The 20241-nt window shown below is 38.7% G+C and overlaps 1 protein-coding gene across 2 annotated transcripts in view; it reads left to right on the forward strand.

Moving 5' to 3' along the window:
* The window catches only part of LOC126767652 (putative transcription factor capicua), a 69483-nt gene that overhangs the window by 16911 nt on the left and 32331 nt on the right, over nt 1-20241 (forward strand). For both annotated transcript variants that reach the window (XM_050485133.1, XM_050485134.1), the window contains exon 2: nt 15065-15572. The gene's annotated coding sequence lies outside the window, so the exon portion shown is untranslated. The remainder of the gene's footprint in view (nt 1-15064; nt 15573-20241) is intronic.

Raw genomic sequence — 20241 nt, forward strand, 5'->3', positions numbered from 1 at the left:
CTGACCACTGTAACGTCTTTCAAGCGGAGGTGGCTGCCATCAAGGCATTACTCCGAAGTGCAGTCTCCTTCAGAGAAGTATGCATTCATTCTGATAGTTGAGCGGCTATATTGTTCGGTGACTGTGCACTCAAAACGTGTTAAGGAGTGTATGGTTCAATAGCAACAGCTTCAATTTTTTTCCTATAGTGAACTTGGGTCCCCGGTCACAGCGGAAACGCCGGAAACTGCAAAGCAGATGAGCTTGCTAGGCACCCCGACTCCGACTGGAAGCGGGTCAGTTGTCCGCAGGTCCAGCGCTAGAGCGCAAGAGGACATCGGCAAGTGTTGATCAGCTAACAGAACTGGATCCTTCTTGCCTAAAGTGAACAGTAAGCAGTCCTCCGATCTACTTACACTTAGCAAAGTCAATAACTCAGCTATTGTAGTGATACTGAACACTGTCCAATAAGTACACACGCTACGCGGCACCCACAAAACCAAACAGGCTATCTTCTCGCATTCGATTTGTCGGCAGGACCAGACTTTATAAGTCGACAATTGAAAAAAAATCGTTAAGGCAAATTTAAATGCAAATTAGAACTCTTTATAGTAAGCAGTCATATCATAATTTTGCTGCCAACAAACTCATTGGAATTACTGTACATATTTGTTGTTATTTTCGATACTTTAGAACGGGCTAACACTGGTAAGGAATACTTACACCCCCACACGCCAGTCTAGTCTGCAGGTTTATTCTACTAACACACACACACATACACGCTAAGATCTGAGTAATTCTCTATGATTTGTTTATTTTGTTTTTGACGCACGCGCAAAGCATCACAAATGGCCAATAAACACAATTGTGTAGCCACTAATGCATGTATGCGTGTAGCAAGGTGGAGTTGATCAAAAAGAATTACTACGCGAGTCTCTATTCATGCTTTGTTGTGATAGAAACCAGAAAGGCGGCGATGTCCATACTTGTGCTACTGCTACACCTAAAGAGGGGGCCGAGGAGGAGCAGCACACGATCCATTAATTAGATATGCTTATACATATGTATGTATGTATGTATGTATGCGCGAATGTGCGTGTGTGTGTTCAATTCTCTTTTATGGGTCTGCTAAGCAGCTTAATCGGCGCACCATTTTCCTATTACTATGTATGATTTTATGGCTTTTATTGCTTATTTTACACATTACTTTTCCTCTACTTCTACTCTGCAAGATAACTTTGAATGCTTCTTCGTAGTTGCTGCTTTTTTTTTGTTGTTTTTATATGTATTTTTTGTTTTTTGGTTTTTGCTTATTTTGTCAATTATTGCCGACGAAACGTCACAACAAGACGATAAGCGAATCAGTTAATATACTTATGAATGTAAGTATATTATTTGTTGAATGCGCAGAACTAGATTTAGTTAGACCAAAAAGGGTATCAATAAATTACGTTATCTCTTTAACTGCCTAAGAGCGTCGACGATAATGAATGACCATGTATGTACATACATTAGAGTGTGCCGATTTATAGGATACCAAAAAAAAGAAAAATCGCGATTGCGAGAAATCTTCTACGGATCATTAAGTACAACTTTGCCCAAGAGACGATGGGTCTAAAACTGGTTTCGAGCCAGCGATTTTTAAGTCGAAATCTTTTAGGGATCATAAAAATTTGTTCATCAGTTTTTGAGATATCCGAATGAAATTCAATACGTTGATGCATTCTCCGGAATAACCTTGAGAGCCGAGGTTGCTTGCCTTTCATTAGCCTTTTCAGGCAAAGATCCAAAAAAACTCCGGGGGGCTCACATCTTGGCTGTAGGGCGGCTGCGGAAACGTTGGGATGCCGGCCTTGGTTAGGTAGCTGTTCACAAGAAAGGCGGTGTGAGCCCGCGCGTTATTGTGGTGCAACTTCCAATCGGCTGCGATGTCTTGTCGGATCCGATTGATTATTCGTTTGAGTATCTTGAGGACTTCTGCGTAAAACTTGTGTGTCGGTTTGTCCAGGAGGACAAAATTCATAATAGACGATGCCTTTGATGTCAAAAAAGACAACGAGTTTTCACTTTGGATTTGCTCATTAATCAGCGACCTCTTCTCGGCCCTCCAAAAAAGCAACCGAAACACAGCATGCTTGACCATATCAAACGTCTCTGTCGCAGATTTACCGAATTTCACACAGAATTAATCGTGTACCTCTTCTCTAACGAACGCTGCACTTTCGGCTTGCACCATTCACAGAAACTCGTCGCACGAAAATGTTTGTCCTGACTCTCCAGGTGCTCGGAGACAACTGATCAGCCGCTCGTTCGTTAGCTAGGAACGCCCATTACCGAATCTAGTCGGTGCACGCACGCTCCGATGTACTGTCGTGGCGGAAGAAATTCAGTTCTATTACTTTCCGGACAAACTCTGTTTTGATCATTTGTCAGAATGGCCCAGAACGGACAACTATATCACATAGCTTCCATTACTCAAAATCAACGATTCGAATTTAAAACTCGAATTTAATAACTTCACTAATCTGAACTCACATTTCACAGAAGCTTTGTAAAAGAAAAATCATGGAAACTTCAGTATGAGGACTTACAAAGAGACATTTCTGGGTTAAAGTAAACCATAAGGATAAAATACTTAAACACTGTGATCTGATTAATCGTAACATACTCACTCTTGACTTCACCAAACGAATTGCGATTTTAAAAATATTGTAGAAATTGCTTTGTCGTCGTCATACAAGCTGTGGCTAAATTACAATTATTAAAGTATTCGTCGCAGTCTATGAAATTAAGTACAGATATGAGTTATTTAAACGCTCAATCCTCCAGCGGCAGCAGGACAGCATTTGCGACATACATATGTACGTAATGATATAGCATTACTTACAATTAACTATATTACAAATGTATCTGAAAATCAGTGAACGAATGAATTCTGGTTTAATTTAATTTTCTAAAAAGAAGGAACGAAATGGACAGTAAATTTCGCCTTGAACGCACTTTTATAAAACAGAGCAATCGTTTATAATTTACAGTGCGTCTGCTAAAGCGCTCGCCATAAGATCTTGATTCAGCGGGTGTTAAGAAAACTCTACCACAGTGAGAATGAGGAGCTTCGACAATGTCACAGCGCTTCTGAATTTAATAGGACTCTCATTAATTCGCGAAGAGTACTTACAAACGCTCACCGATCTTGTGATCTCCACAACGCAAGAACAACCAGCAGACACTATACTCTACACCAGCTGTGAGTCTGCATTTGCACTACGCACACTTGCCAATGGACTTGCTCTGCCAATAATACATTTTGACACCTCGCCACCGATTGAGAAGTATGTGGAAAGTTTCAATGCCGAGTTGCTGAGTATTGCCCAACTAAGCCAAAAAGTTCCGCAAGACAGACACCTATTGACAACGCTGTGGCAACGTCTGCATTACAATATACAAAGTCGACTCATTATTCTACTGGACGACAACGCCAGTGCTGAATATGTGGCGGCAATTTTAAGAATGTGTGCAGAATATAAAGCCGTGAATGTGATTGCTTTGCAACCTCACATGACAGTCATGGCACGCACCTACTGGACACTGCGCATATTCCCACAACTGGAAATAGTTAAACGCCCACTACCACTACTTGACCATGGTGCAGTATTTCCCCAACATCTGGTGAATATGAATGGCCATCCATTGCGTGTGCTGGCTAAAGCCTGGTATCCCCAACTATACACATACACTCCATCGAACGGGAACATAACATCCAGTGGCTTCTGGGGTAGAGCGATAATGGAGTGCGCTCATCGATATAATGCCACCCTTGAGTATCCCTACTCTATGCATCACGAGACTCTGTCGCGTCCTGACCATATCGGTTCATTGAAGAATGAAACAATCGACATGGGTGCACTATTGATAATGGCAAAGAATGATGGTAATATTAGTTTTTCGGTGATATTTCACCTCAACAGTTGGTGTGTGATGGTGCCAATGGAACAGCCTTTGCCGAGATTAACATTTTACTACAAAATCGTGCACAAATCCGCATTTTTCTTATTTATCCTCAGTGTAATAGTGTTGTTCATTTGTTGGACGCTAATACAACGTTGCCGCGTACAGCGGAAACTGCCCGTCATGAAGCATTATATCAATGTATCACTGTTGACAGGTCTACTAGGCATGCCTTTTTTGGACCGGGCAGCGTATTTCTGCCATTCAAAATTTCATACAAATTGTTATCTCTGTGGCGGGCATCATCTTTGGTACCTCTTATGTGGCCTACCTGCAGAGTTTCATCGTAGACGCACCAATTGCCGCTACACTCGTGACAATAGAGGACTTGTTAAATAACGGCATCACAGTAGCATTAAAGAATGATGAATTGACCTGGATACGCCAAAATTCGGATTTGTGCAGATACATTGACAACTTTACCATATTTACCAACCACACTAAGTACTATAGGTTGCGCGATGCCCTGGACACCCGCTATGCGTTTTCGGTTGGCGAAGTATGGAATGTCTATGAAGAGCAACAAAAGTATTTCTCACGTCCGCTCTTTCGTTTTTCAGACATTTGTTTTAACAAAGACTATCCAATGGCTCTGCCACTTTTGCACAATTCGATTTATCGCCACCACCTATACGGCTTTATATTGCGGCTAGTTCAGTCTGGTTTAACTGGTTTCTGGCGCCGAAATTGCTTTTGGGAATATTTGGATATGGACTGGATTATGTTAGAAGATCGTAATAAGCAGCCCGGAGCTACGCCCTTAAAACTTGCTGACTTACACTACATACTCTTAGCGATGAGCTCATTTCTAATTTTAAGCATTATCTGTTTTGGAATTGAAAGAAGCTATCAATCACGGGAATAATCCGTTTTTAACTTTTTCTTGAAAAAAAAAAATACCAATAATCATATATATATTGAACAGATGAAATCGAATTTATTGCTGTTTTCGAAAAAAATCTCGTGCAGGCGGATTCGAAAATGGCTAAAGTGTAAAGATCGATATCTACTTTGAATTTAAAATAAAGATTCAGTCAAAAATTTCACTGAACCCGCTTTGTCCACTCGTCTCGCGGCTGTCCTGTTTCGGAATTATCTTGTGTTGCTTTCTTTACATAAGATAGATATGGAAACATTCCTGCTGCGAAAAATCTCCCTGGTTCTGAATGATTGGACCACCGGCTCTACACGCGCACGCCTGTTTTTGACAGTAAATTCAATATACAAAATTTTTGACTGATTTTTTTGTTTCTTCGAGTTTGCTCATAGCATCTATTCACCTTTGTAGTCGATTGTAATTACTACGGTAAGAGTATGTTCACACAAGACTCTTTTTGTCGTCTAAATGGTATTTTGTTGGCTAGGCGAGGACGAGAAAAGACGAAGCGCCCATGCCGCTCGTGCTTTTAGCGACACGCTTTGAGTTCTTGTTGCATAATATAATAGAAATGTTTTTGAAAAGGTTGAATAACGGTAAAAGTAAAGGAATCAAAAAAATTTTTATGAATCGCATAGATGAAGTGTAAAGAATTTGAGAATGTGATATGAAAAAATGCAGAAAATTATACGACTCAAGTTGTCGCACTAGTATCGCTCTTGCGAACGTTATGAGTGACATCAAAACGACAACGAGCGTGCACAGTCTAATATATGACTAGGCTAATACCGTCTGCACATTTTGTTTACTACCACGTATTCGTAAAAATCTATTTTACCGCCCTCGCGCCGCTAATTCCTCATCACGTAAGTTTAGATTTACGTATTTCTCTTTGGTTAGAGTTTAGAACTCACAGAGTCATTCATGCAAGGAGAAGCGTGTAGCAAGACAATTATCGAGAAGACACATACTTATGTACTTACATAAGCACATACTTATAAAAGTCCGAAGAAAATCAACAAACAAATTCCTTCGCGTGTACATATGTACGAGAAGCGGAGGCAGGCAAAGGCTGCAGTCTGAGAATGAAAAGCTTGTCAGCAAAGAAGAAGATAAACTTGATATACATATGTATGTATTTAAGATGCAGGGTTTGCCCGGAAAGTAATAGGACTGACTCGATTAAAAAAATTCTCCGGAATAGCCTTGAGAGCAGAGTTGCATGCTGCTTGGATCCCCTATGTCGTCTCAAAATGTGGCCTTTCATCGGCGTTTTCAGGCAAGGAAACAAAAAAGTCCTGGGGGCCATCAGAGCTGTAGGGCGGCTGCGGAAGTGTTTGGATGCCGGCTTTAGTTAGGTTGCTGTTCACAAAAAAAGCGCTGTGAGACGGGGCGATGTCTTGTCGGACCCGTTTGACTTTTCGTTTGAGTCTCTTGAGGGTTTGGCGTTGACGATTTGTCGAGGAGGAAAAAATTCAAGGTGGACAATGCCTTTGATGTCAAAAAAGACAATGAGCATCGTGTTCACTTTGGATTTGCTCATCCTTCCCTTTTTGGGCGAGGAGACGCCGCCGTGTACCACTCGGAAGATTGCCTCTTTGGTACGAGTCTAGCATTGACACGCTTCATACCCAAAATATTAACCAATATGTCTTGAGGTGATCCATAAGAGATGTTGATCACTTTTGTTAACTTTCTGATATCAACATGGAGATTTTCAAGCACTGTTTCCTTAACTTTTCACACATATAGCAAGTTTTCGATGACTTCACGACCTTCACTGAAGGGACTGAGCCACTCAAATACAGGTGATAGAAACCTGCGCAGTTTATATGGGCCAGCACGTCGTTTGATAAGATGGTAAATGCTTCCCGTAAATTCACATACGTGTGTATGTATCTCTCGCGAATATTGTGAGTTTTACTTCAATTCATCAGCAGAGATAAATAAGAAGCAACAACAATAACAACCGGCGTTTGCTTTTACGCTACAACTTGTGTATTAATTTTTCACATACAGGCGGTGAAATGGGAGGAAAAAATCGGATGAAATGTGTATTTATACAAATATGAGTGGAATCGGCGATCAACATAGTTCACTTTAATGCATTTGTACATATACTATACATATATTGTACATATATTTAGTAGTGTTTTTATGCTTTCGTTATTTCATTGTTGATTATTCTGGATTTTTTTCCTTTTTTCACACCATCCAACGAGCGATAGCTGTCAACAAATAAATGGTTATAAACATATGGGCCCGTGCAAATTCATATTCTTTGCTGCATTTCATTGAATTCACTGCAATTGAACTGCAGTGCCAAATATTTTACTGCCCACACAGGCGCACTTCTCGGCCGTACGAAACAGTAATTCGCGTATTTTCGCTACTTCTCGCTGTCGCCTTTAGTGTCTGTGTTCACTAGCTTCATATTCACCATATCTTATTTTATTTTGCTCATTCTTTTAGTTATGCGCGCAATTTATCGTTTAATTTGTTTTGGTGCAATTTAATTTTAGCAAAAATCAAATTGGTTTTATAAATAACAAATTCATTAGAGGCAACAGCCGACTTGCGAACACCCGGTAGCCAAGCAGCAGCCAACATTGTCGGCCACCGTTAATTTTACGTCATTTGAAGTGGAAGAAATATGCCATACACATACTTACATATGTACAAACATATTCACATATATGTACATATATACATGCATAAATATATTCTTGTTTGTGTGAATTTGTCGGACGAAAGGAAAATTCTTTTACCGTTCTTCAGTCAGTAATAATTTTTTTTTTTACTTTTCTACCGTCTAGCCATTTTATGAGCCAAATTAAGCAGTAAATATTATTTTCAATAAAATACGGTGAATCACTAAAGTTTACAAACACCTCAAATGAATATATTTTGCAGTTTTTTTTATAGCTTTTTCAAAATATCATCATATCATCTGACTTTGCTTTTGTGTTTGGCTTGTTGGCGTAGACCAAAGATTTACCGTAGCCCCACAGGATATAGTCCAGCGACGTCATATCGCACGACCGATGAGGCCAATTGATTGGGCCATTTTGTAAGATAACACGTTCACCAAACTTGGTTTTCAATAAATCGATTGTGACATTCGCTGTGTTATTCGGTTATCATTGAGCGGTAGCGATTCCCATTCACAGTAACGTGCCGGCCTTGAGTATCACGGGAGAAGTACGGCAAAATGATGCCCATGGGTGTATAACGTAATGCCGACAATCAAAATCTCGAAATTTAGAATCCCGACACTCAAAATACCAACAAATCAAAACATCGGCAAATCAAAATACCGACAAATCAAAACACCGACAAATCACAATACCGACGAATTAAGAAAACTTGGCGTTGTTCGTTCGAGGCCCTGCGGCCTTCGGCCACGAACACGCTCAAGATCATAACCCTTAGTCGGCAGAATTCTCTTTCTGTGCTTCGATAGAAATAAGGACGGACAAGATAAAGCATTTTTCACATGTCGGCATTTTGGTTTGTCGTGTTTTGATTTGTCGGTTTTGATTTGGCTGTTTAAATTTTGTCGGTTTTTTGATGTGTCGGCATTTTGAATTTCGATATTTTGAGTGTATCCCGATGCCCATAAACCGCACCCATCCCTGGCGCGGGAATATTTTGTACAATGCCTTTTTTCCACTAGATACTCAGTTGTTGATCTGACAGGACGAGTATGACGACCATAAATTGGACGAAGCGTTCTTAAAGTTAACTCCGAATTTCGCTAGTAAATTTTAATAATTTCGGCTCATTGTTGGATTGTGTATCTTTCCATGATAAAGTGGCAAAACTTACTGAAGAGAAATGTCCAAATGGCAGCAAAAATATGGCTTCGTTATAACAACGAAACGTACAAAATTCTAGGGGTATTTTGGGTCGTTATCCTGTTGGAAATGTATTTTGCTGGTATTAAGAGCCGATTTAAGCGCACTTGGACGTAAATTATTTTTTAAAATGTTCAAATACCAGTGCTTATCAATTTTTCCATTAATAAAATCCAAGTGTCCAACTCCAGATGCAGGCATATATGTACTACCAAACCATAACGTTACCCCCACCATCCTTTGTATGTTTGATGCCATCCATTGGATAGTTATTATATTATTAGTTATATGCAAACACATCCCCCCACCATCTGCTCCGCCATTAATCTCAGCCGACGTATTGTCAACATATCCATACTACAGAAGCATATATACCACAAACTTTGCGGCTGCTTATTCAAAACCTACACAAAAAGCTGTTATAAACAACAACAACGGCAGTAACACAAATTTAACTAAAATCCGAACAATAGCTTAGTTAACCAACAGTGGTTTCTTCAGCGTCATGTAGCCCAAAGCTATTAATTGGCACATAATGCTGGCGCCAACCACATCAATCAGACAGCCATCATTTACAAAGCGAGTATCACATTCGCTTGAAATGTGTTAATCATAAATTAAGCATATTAATTATTGAATAAATCGCTCTTCGAAGTCTGCTGCGTTGGACACTCCAGTGCTTTTGCAGTTGGTACATAGATCTATCTACATCTGCGCAAACTATAACTACAAGCAGAAATTGTGTTTATATGTTTGTTAGCTGTTTGGATCGTTATATACCAATGTGCCATAAACATTAAAGCCGGCGACTTGAGTATCAAGAAAATGTTCAAATACTTCTGTTTTAACCTACACGAAATATGCATTTACCATATTTTTCTACGACTTTGAAGCTTCAGCGAAGTCATTAAATCAGCTGTAAACAAAACTCCAAACTCCCTCATTGTTACTTTACTTCATTTCTATATTTTTGTGTTATTACTTAAGAAGTAGTCTCCAGGATTATATCCTGAATCGGAAATGTTAGGGAATTAGATAGCTTTCCTCACCTATTTTTAATATTTTTCTTATATAAAAAATTCAAAGAGGGTCGAGAACGCGTAGACGTTTCAACATCAACTGATGATCAACACACCAATTAAATAAAGGAATTGGTGGTTGAGAATCGACGGTTAACAGTCGGAGATCTTACTGGCATCGTTAGAATATCGGAAGGATCAGAAAAAACATTTTGAAAGATTTGGGCCAAGAAAAGTTAATTCACGATTGGTGCCAAAATCACTTAATTTTTTTTTAAGCAGTGTCGGGGAAGCTGTTTTGAGTCAACTGAAGATATTAAATGTGAATCGCTGAGCGCGTTGAAGGTTGTTCCGGAAATTGACTTTAAGAACTGTTTCGAGGATTGGCAAAAACTTTGGCACACGTGTTTTGAGCGAAGGGGGATTACATTGAGGGGATGACAGATATTTTGAAGAATAAATTAAGAATTTTAAAATTATGAACAATGTCTTACTGTTTTAAATAAGCATGCATGTGTGGGTATAAACTATATCAATGTCTGACAGAAGTGCGGCTGAACCATTTTGATTTAAATTAAATACAGTAAATGTGTAATAAAACAACTTGTGTGGCTAAAAATAATATGTATGTACATACATACATATATGTAATTGCGCTAATCATTTGTTTCATTCACGTTTTTTCACTTTTCTCCCTTTGAATTTACTATTCGTTGAATGCTGTTCGAATTATTTGCAAACACCCGCAAATATATTCATATGTATGTATGTATGTATGCATATACGCTGCACTCAACACTTGATTGTGCTATAATTAGTGCTTTGCTTTAGCTTAATGTCTTTATTAATATTTTTATAAAAAAAATATAGTTAATATAAATGAGCGATATTCATTATTACTTTGTGTGAGGCCCTTTCAATTACAATTTTTTTTTTACATTATTTTACATTTTACAGTTAAAGCATTAAATAAATATAACTGCAATTTTTACCATGAATGCATTATAATAATTTATAGATTATTATACTTTTGCAATGTGTATGGTTAATGGAAATTTCCGCTTAATGGGGCGTTCATTTTAGAGAGCTTTCACTGTATTCTTTATTTATGAATTGTTTTTACTATCCTATCTTCTAAGTTGGTTTGAACTGGGCACCGTGAGCTAAGTTTTACTAAAATCGGTTCAGTAATTTAGGAGTCCATCGCTGACAAACAACGTGACACGTACTTTTTATATATAAAGATATTATCATCATGATGATGATATGAGTCGAAATCCGAGTGACTGTCTGTCTGTCCATGCATTCGGTAACTTCAGTAAAACATATGAAAAAATCTTGGTGAAACTTGATACGCTCGTTCCTTGGTGAAAAAAACCGAGTTCGTAGATGGGCGTAATCGGACCACATACATATACACACCTGCACATTTCCGCATATTCCTCGGTAGTCACAGACTGTGACGGCACTTATCTTTACCCTAACTGATACATATGTATGTATGTAATGCGTTAGCTTCCTTTGTGCGTTGTACCCTAGCTTGACGCTTTCCTCTTTAACATAAAAGTTTATCTCACCCCGATTTTTCACCATCACTCTCCATTTAATGGATCTGTTGTTTGGTATCTTCAAAGCATTAAAAACACAATTTAATGTACATACATATGTATATGTTTGAGGTAACTGGGAGACTGGTAAGTTGATGTTGAATCAAACGGTGACTTCAGGAGAGAACTGCCAACTGAATAATGCTGTGCAATGGGTGGAGTTTTATCAGCAATATCTTTCTGGTTTATATGAATGTTTATGGCTGTAGTAAAAATAGAAATTTTTGCTTTAAAATTTTGAGAAGTTTGAAATTCCACCAAAGGGGAACCATAAAGTATGTCAGCGTAACTCACTGAGTCGATTTAGCCATGTGCGTCGGTCTGTCTGTATATACGTGAACACTAGTCCCTGAATTTTTGAAAAATCAATCTGAAAATTGTCACACGTAATTCTCTTCCCAAGAAGTTGCTCATTTGTCGGAACAGCCGATATCGCAACACTATAGCATACAGCTGCACAATAAACCGTTGTTTGACAAGATATCACCCGAAATTTGACAGAATTATTACCCAAAGCAAAGCTCCAATGCACGAACATATTAAAAGAGCCCATGAGTTGTGAGAATTATAGTTGATATTGGCAGTTGGGTCATGTACAGTAAAATAGAAGAAGGACAAAAACGGACAAATCTTCAAGTATTATAAAAATATACATTTGGACAGTGTTCTCTCTAATCAAAAAGTTTCACCTCATAATATTTATGGTTCTCCGTGTAATAACTTTTATTAACTCTTTTACTGAATGCGTCACCCTTTGACAGCGTGAGACGCCAACACCGTACCGCACCATTATCATCACTATCAACTGAATGCATCCCTTGTCCTGGAAAAAAACGCTATGCCAGCAAGAAGAGACAACAGAAAGAAGTAATGGAAGTGGAAGTACAAAATTAAAATGAGGAGAAGCTCCGCTGCTTGGCATTTGTTTACACTAACTCGTCGTAAACCGACGATTATGACGAGAACGTGGACATACCAGACCAGCGCGTGGTTTGTTTGACTTTACTGAGTGGGGTTATGTTAGAAAATGCCAGAAGGCACCAACACCCCCGTCATGCAAGTGCACTTTGCAGGCGCTGCACGTTTTCTACATTTGTTGTTGCTATGTGAGAACCTTTGCAAAGCATTTTCTTCAGTTCTGCTTTGGAAGCTGCAATTTTTACCTCTTGTTTTAAATATAAAAAATTTCAAAGCAAAAAAAGGTGAAAATAAATAAAAGAGAGTGGAAATGCTCGCAGAACTGAAGTGAAAAAGTGAAGTGGTCGTAGACGGAAGTTGTGGTTGGGTCGTTGATTGTGAAACTCGGTGTGTGCAGATTGAGCCGCAATGAGTGCACCTGGCCCCGCCTGATTTCCCTCGATGTCGTGCGGTGGTGTGTGTGTGGGTGTGTTTCCCTTGCTGCAGAAAGAATGCTTTCAACGCGTTATAAACAGAACAGTATGCCGTGTGCAACTTGGTAGGTATTTGGCCGCGTATCCCAGCCGATTTCTGCTCTTCATCGAGGATAGATACCTATATTAAGGATAAGTTTGGCATATTATTGTGACGCGGTCGATCGCATGTAAAATAAAACTCCAGCCATGTATTTAGCTTTCGGTACGGTCAACTTTCTGCCACCCGCGTTTGTTGGTCATACAGTCAATCACTCGTCTGCGGCGGTCAATGGCATACGCTTAACTCGTTTCAAAATAGGTGCGAATGATATATCCTGCAAACCAGGCAGGTGGACGCCCAGTTCCTGTCCATTCCTTTCGCGTCAGCGCGTCGGTGACAGATTGCAATTCGCAACACTTAATACACCTCGTTAAAACGCTTACATATGTACATAAACCTATACGCATGCGTTCGTCGGTTGTTGGCTTTATAGAATGATACAGATTTTATGCACATTACAATTTGTGTGCTATTTTTTGTCCGTGTATTTGTATGTTTGTGTTGGTATTTTTCCGGTGTTGTGGCAAAAACGCAAATTGCTATTGCTACCAGCATCTTCTAACCCCATCGACAGTCGCTGCAAAAAATTTTGTATGTACACTGCCACTCTCAGTTAATGTTGCCAACCTTTGCGTAATATTGATTGACAACTGGCCAAGAGTTTTTTAGTTGCCATGCAACGTTACAAACTTGCAACTCGTTCGGCTCTCTTTTTACTCGCCAATGATAGGCCTCCTTGGCTCTTCGTGCCCCCCACCCCCGCATATAGCGTAATAGGTTTACTTTTTATGCATTTGTTGCAATTAGAACTTGATTCCGGCTTCGCCTCAATTTATTTAAGTACGAGATTTGACTTGCCTAAATGAGGCTGATTAATTTTGAGTATATTATTAAAGAAGGAAAATGAGATATATAGGATTTCGCCTCACTTTTTGGCCGTGCAAAATTGTTCAACGTAACCAGGAACATATTAGTCCGAACAATAAAGTGGATCCATAAGAGCCTCCCAACCAAACTTCCAGAGCTTCTGGTGAGTCGTGTGCTTTGGCGTTGTTCTGATAAAACAGGATTCCTCTTCTATTTGGCACAGATGTGCCATTGCTTCCTCCAGACGGTGCAATTGTTGACAATACAGATCTTTCTGACCAGCAATCCTGGCTTGGCTACCCGTGCGCCGGCTGATTGCGATTCGATCTTGACTATTTTCCCCTTCACGTTGTCGTAAGTTACCAGTTACAAAGTGAGGTTCGTTATCGTAAGTTACATAACTGTCGACTATTTCCACAGCGCAGTGGGTCTTAACAAAATAATTCTCCTTCTTTATTGACACCGCGGTTATAGCCGAGTTTACAAAATTGCGCCAGTCGTTCTTTCTTTTCGCTGTTTAGCGCCAATTGGTGATTAAAAGTGTAGCCAAGTTCTTCTCCACCTGGTCTTTCCAACGGAGTGGAAGTCTTCCTCTTCCTCTGCTTCCCTCGGCGGTTGCTGCGTCAAATACTTTCAGAGCTGGAGTGTTTCATCCATTCGGACGACATGACCTAGCCAGCGTAGCCGCTGTCTCTTAATTCACTGAACTACTTGTATGTCAATGTCGTCGTATATCTCGTGCAGGTCACTGTTCCATCGACTGCGGTTTTCGCTGTTGCTAATTCGCAAAGGACCATAAATCTCCCGCAGAACCTTTCTCTCGAAAACTCGCAACGTCGACTCATCAGTTGTCATCGTCCAGGCCTCTGCGCCATATAGCAGGACGGGAATTATGAGTGACTTTAGAGTTTGGTTTTTGTTCGTCGAGAGAGGACTTAACTTCTCAATTGCCTACTCAGTCCGAAGAAGCACCTGTTGGCAAGAGTTATTCTGCGTTGGATTTCGAGGCTGACGTTGTTGTAAGTGTTAATGCCAGTTCCAAAATATTATCTACGACATCGAATTTGTGACTGTCAACGGTGACATGGAAGCCAAGTCGCGAGTGCGACGACTGTTTGTTTGATGACAGGAGATATTTCGTCTTGCCCTCGTTCACTACCTGTCCCATTTGCTTCGCTTCTTGTCCAACCTGAAAAAAATGTAGTCCATAAATGTATCGCACCAAAACTCGATCTTATATGGGTTTACCTACATTAATATTTTGAAACTAAAGATCATTCAAACTGCATTCACCATACCTCTGTGGTGCTGAAAATTTCTTATAATATCAATATACATTAGAATATATTAGAATATTATATTCATCAACTTTGGCTACATTTTTAACCTATTTTCTTTATATCTTTCTCCTTCCAGCAATAATGCGTTGTATAAAGTTTAATAAAAAAAACCAGCCATTAACAACATCATCATTACCAATACCAAAAACAACAGAAACTACTCTCCCGGAAGTATTGTGATTTGCAGAAAACGATTTCAACGTCCAACTGCGTAGCCGAGAAGCTTTTATTTATCTACATATAGTCTAATGACTGTGAGGGCTGGCAGGCGTTTATTATAATGATTGCTTCCGTTTTTTGCTACAATTGCTGTTGGCAGCCGTTTTTTTTTTTCATAATTGAATTTGTGAATTATTGATTTTCAGCCTCGAAAGCTGGAGAGATGGAAATTAAAAAGAAAAACTTTCAACACGAAATACTCGCCATCACTGCAAAGTATTTTTTCAACCCACCTACCTTATGGATCTCTAGCAAATAGTAATATGCTCACATATGTACATACATATATACAGATGAGAACTCTCACAATTTAGTAAAAAAGTGTGTTCCGATTACAGCGAAAACGAACGAAACGAGCATTTAAGGTAAGTTAAATATACTATACGAGTATATGTATACTAGTGGGTATACATCTGTCGCATACTATTGTCGTTGTTCAACTCTTTACCTCTTTGAAATCCACTACTATATATGCTTAGCTTTGTTTCATGTCAATTCTTTACAGTAGCGAATATTTTGTTGACACAAAAAAAAAACGTTTACATAAGAGCACATCAGTATGCAAATATTTATTGTTACAAATTCCTGGAGTTACATGCGGATTACTCACGCAAGTGACAACTACCTAACTAATGATATAGATAATAGTTGTTGGACAACGCAGGTTCAATATACTCGTATTTTCAGCAACAACAATTTATATTGCAAGCTAAAAGTAAAATAAAGTAATTATACTCACATTAGCACTCACTTGTACTAGTACATTTGTATCTAACGGGTATAATAAATTTTAGTGTAGACTTATATGAATATATGTACATGCTCGTACCTATCGCACTATAGGGATTTTATCTGCTAAAACTCATGATACCCCGCAGTGAATTCAACTTGTTAGAATGTAACTTAGAACTAGTATAAGCCAGAAGCCCAACTAGTCTATCAATTTATTCAAAAATCTGCAACATACAGGATTTGTCCGGAAAGTAATAGAACTGTGTCGATTTAAAAAAATGTATTGAACCAATCCTTACAATACTTTAAAAGCTTTCAAAATAGGCTCCTTCTGCGTCGATGCAAGCATTGAAGGCGTAACGGAAAGCATTCTCCGGAATAGCCTTGAGAGCCGAGGTTCATGCTGCTTGAATCCCCTCTGTCGTCTCAAAATGCTTGCCTTTCATTGGCCTTTTCAAGCAAGGAAACAAAGAAAGTCCAGGGGCCCCATCTGGGCTGAAGGGCGGCTGCGAAAGCGTTGGAATTCCGGCCTTGGTTAGATAGCTGTTCACAAGAAAGTATGAGCAGGGGCGTTGTGGCGGTGCAACTTCCAATCGGCTGCGATGTCTTGTCGGAACCGATTGACCCTTCGTTTGAGCCTCTTGAGGACTTTTACGTAAAACTTGGCGTTGACGGTTTGTCCAGGAGGAACAAACTCATGCTAGACGATGCCTTTGATGTCAAAAAAGACAATAAGCAAGGTTTTCACTCATGCGCACTCTTTCGGTCTTCATTAGCGACCTCTTCCCGGCCCTACAAAAAGGCTTGGTGCCACCGAAACACACCACTTCTTGCTAAATCAACATCTGAGTAAGCCTGCTTGATCATATCAAACCTCTCTGTCGTAGATTTACCGAGTTTCACACAGAATTTAATCGTGTACCTCTTCTCTAACGAACGCTGCACATCCGGCTTGCGCTACTCACAGAAACACGTCGCGCGAAAATACTTGTTCTGACTCCTCAGGTGTTCGGCGACTACTGACAACTCGCTCGTTAGCTAGGAACGCCCTCTACCGAATCCAGTCGGTGCGCGTACGCTCCGAAGTACAGTCGCAGCGGAAAAAAATTAGTCCTATTACTTTCCGGACAAACCCTGTATATTTCCATAATGAAATGGTAAACGTTACTGAATATAAAGAAAAAAAGACTACAGACCATGGCATATTAGATATGGCCGAAACGGCACTTAGAAATCATATTATCCCTATTGGAAAACGCGGTATAAGCAAACGTGTAATAACGATAATGTTGATCAATATTTTATCATTACTTTGAATTTTGACTTCGCATGCATTAGGATGTGCTTTGTTTCTCAGGTTGATTTTTTTATGCCCTGAACAGGGTATATCAAATTTTTAGCACCCATAAGGAAACGTCGGAGACGATCTGAAATTTTGCATTTTCTCCTCAAGAAGCTGTTCATCTGTTGTTCTACCGATAGCCGACTACTGTAGGTTATAGCTACCAATCACCCGCCTGGTCAGCATCCCTATCGTATTTTGATAAAATTTCTCTCGACCAATCGGCACGAGCTTTGTTTTGAGCGATTGACAAATTGTGTGGGCTCCAAAATGAACAAATATTTTTACAGTCAAATTTTTTATACAATATTGAATGTATGCTGGTCCTACTAATGCCTAAAGTTGTCTCTATCTCACGATAGGCCACATGACGATTTGGCAATATTAGTTTGCGCATTGCGTCAATAGTTTCCGGGACAACAACTGATTTTGAACGGCTTTCACGAAATCCCTCTTGAAATGATGTACGATTTCAATTGATTTCACTATACATGGTGTGTTCCAAAGTAAACAGGACTTTTTGAATCTAGCGTCCCCTGGTAACCATCTATATGAAAATGAGCTTCGGACATAGAGCCAACATTAAATTTTGTTTTAAAATTGGTGAAACTTTTACCGAAACGTTTCAATTGATGAAACTAGTTTATGGTGTTGATTGCCTATCCCGTAACAGAGTGCACGAGTGGTTTCAACGTTTTCAAAGTGGTCGTGAGGACATAAATGACGATCAACATGTGGGCCAATCAAAATCCGTGATCACCGAAAATTCCATCGAAACTGTGCGTGAATTCATCAAAAATCAGCCGAAATCATCATTAAAATTCATGGAAGTGGAATTGAACATCTCCAAAACATCGATTTATCGCATTTTGACCGAACATTTGGGCTAACGAAAGGTGTGTGTACGGTTTGTTCTGCACAAATTGACTGACGACTAAAAATTGCTCTCATCGATCGACGCTTGTGACCGATTATTTGACCAAAAATCACATTTTAACCATTAACCACTCCCCGTATTCACCTGATATGGCACCGTGCGACTTCTTCCTTTTCGGCGTAATGCAGACGTAGAGGCCATTCAAGAGGCTTGCACCGGCATACTGGCGGCCAATGAGCTAAAACACTCGTTCGACATCCTTTTGGATCGTGCAAAAAGCTGTATTGAAGCAGAAGGAGACTATTTTGAATAAAATAAATTGATTTTGCCGAAAAAACCATTTGTTCTTTTTTTTTTAAGTCATGTTAACTTTGGAACGCACCTTGTTCAATCGATAAACAGTGATTGATGAAACTTCGTCGCCAATTAAATTCATCGATGCACTGTTGCTGAGTTAATCCATGGTGAAAGTTGTAAAACATAATCGCACGAAAATGTTCGCGATTTAATACCATTTTTTGGCTGAAATTAATATTTTAAGTTACTGTAAACAACACAAAAAGTTCTCCAGTGTCAAAATGTTCTGAATATGTATAACATAAAAAATGTCAAACTTAACAATAAAGTTGTCAGTTGCCAGATTGCAACAAAAGGGTCATCAAATCACGAAGTATAAAAGGCACCACCCTACGTATCTTCCGGGAATTTGGCTTAGATTACTGTTAAAAAAAGACAACTTCTGTCTTCAAACTAATTATACGAATTACTATAGGTATAGCTGCCAAACAAACTTTCAATCAATATATTTTATACCTCTTGAAAGTGATTTACTTAGAGAGTTCACTATTTTGATATAACTCCAGTACTATTGCACATACTTTCAGCACAAAAGCCGCTTTTGCTAAATCTTCACTTCACATCAATGTATGTACAGACATACGTACAAGTTTCAGTTAATAAAGTAAACTTTACACTCACAATTACCAATGTCATTTGCTGAGTTCTTCTATGAATGCATGATGTGCTTCATCCCAGTCTCAATATTTCAATTGCCAGTGTGAGTAGTGGCTATTGCTTTGCTAAATTAGAGTTGCATATTTATATTGTATTCTATTTTCCGTTCGCAATTCATTCTTTATTTGAATTATTCTATATTTATCACAGAGGCTTCAAAGTTTTATGAGCGTTTCCAATGTTTATTGCTTTATTACATACAATGTTTTTGCATTATTTATTTGCAATTAGTAGCATTATCCGGCACTTCAATGAAAGAATACTCAACACATAGTAGCATTAAGTGCCAAATGAGTGTTGTTTTTTTGTTTTTGTTTTTCTAAATTTATATAAAAACTTGTTGTTTGTGTATTTCGGAATGCATCAACGCGTTGGTTCAGTTTGCATTTCTGTGCTGCATTATAAGCATATTCAATTAATGCAGTATTTTCTACTGTGCAATTGTATTTTACTTACATTTACATACATATATTCATTTTAATTAAATCACATCCCGCCTGTCGCACTTTTGTCGGGTAATTCGTTGCTCATTGTATAGCATTGTATGCGAATAGTAAGCATTTTAATTTTTTTTATTTTAATTTGTGGCATTCGTTGTGACGATGAGCAATATTTCAAAATTTATTACATTATTTGAATATACATATGTACATACATACATATGTTTATTAAATACGATTTCAAATTATTCGTAAAAATAGTAAACGCGTACAGCTGTAATAGAACTCCGTGCGTTTGGGTAAACGGAATCTCTTATTAATATATTAAATTTACATATACAAGTAGTACCTATATGCATATATGTATGTAGGTATGGTGCTTACAACAGCAACAATGCAAGCTCAAAAATAATTATTTCACATTATCATATTTCGCCTTTGATTTTTTACCTGTTGCTTTATGTTCATTATTAACTTTGATTCCATTTGTTTACATACCATATATGTATGTATGCATAAATGCATGTATGTATGTGTGCGAGTTTTTGTGTGAAAATTACAAAGAATTAATTTATCCTTTGAATTTATGCAATATTATTTTGCAGCTACGATTGTTACTCTTTATTGTT

This window comes from Bactrocera neohumeralis, chromosome 2, assembly GCF_024586455.1.
Source record: "Bactrocera neohumeralis isolate Rockhampton chromosome 2, APGP_CSIRO_Bneo_wtdbg2-racon-allhic-juicebox.fasta_v2, whole genome shotgun sequence".
Lineage (NCBI taxonomy): Eukaryota > Metazoa > Arthropoda > Insecta > Diptera > Tephritidae > Bactrocera > Bactrocera neohumeralis.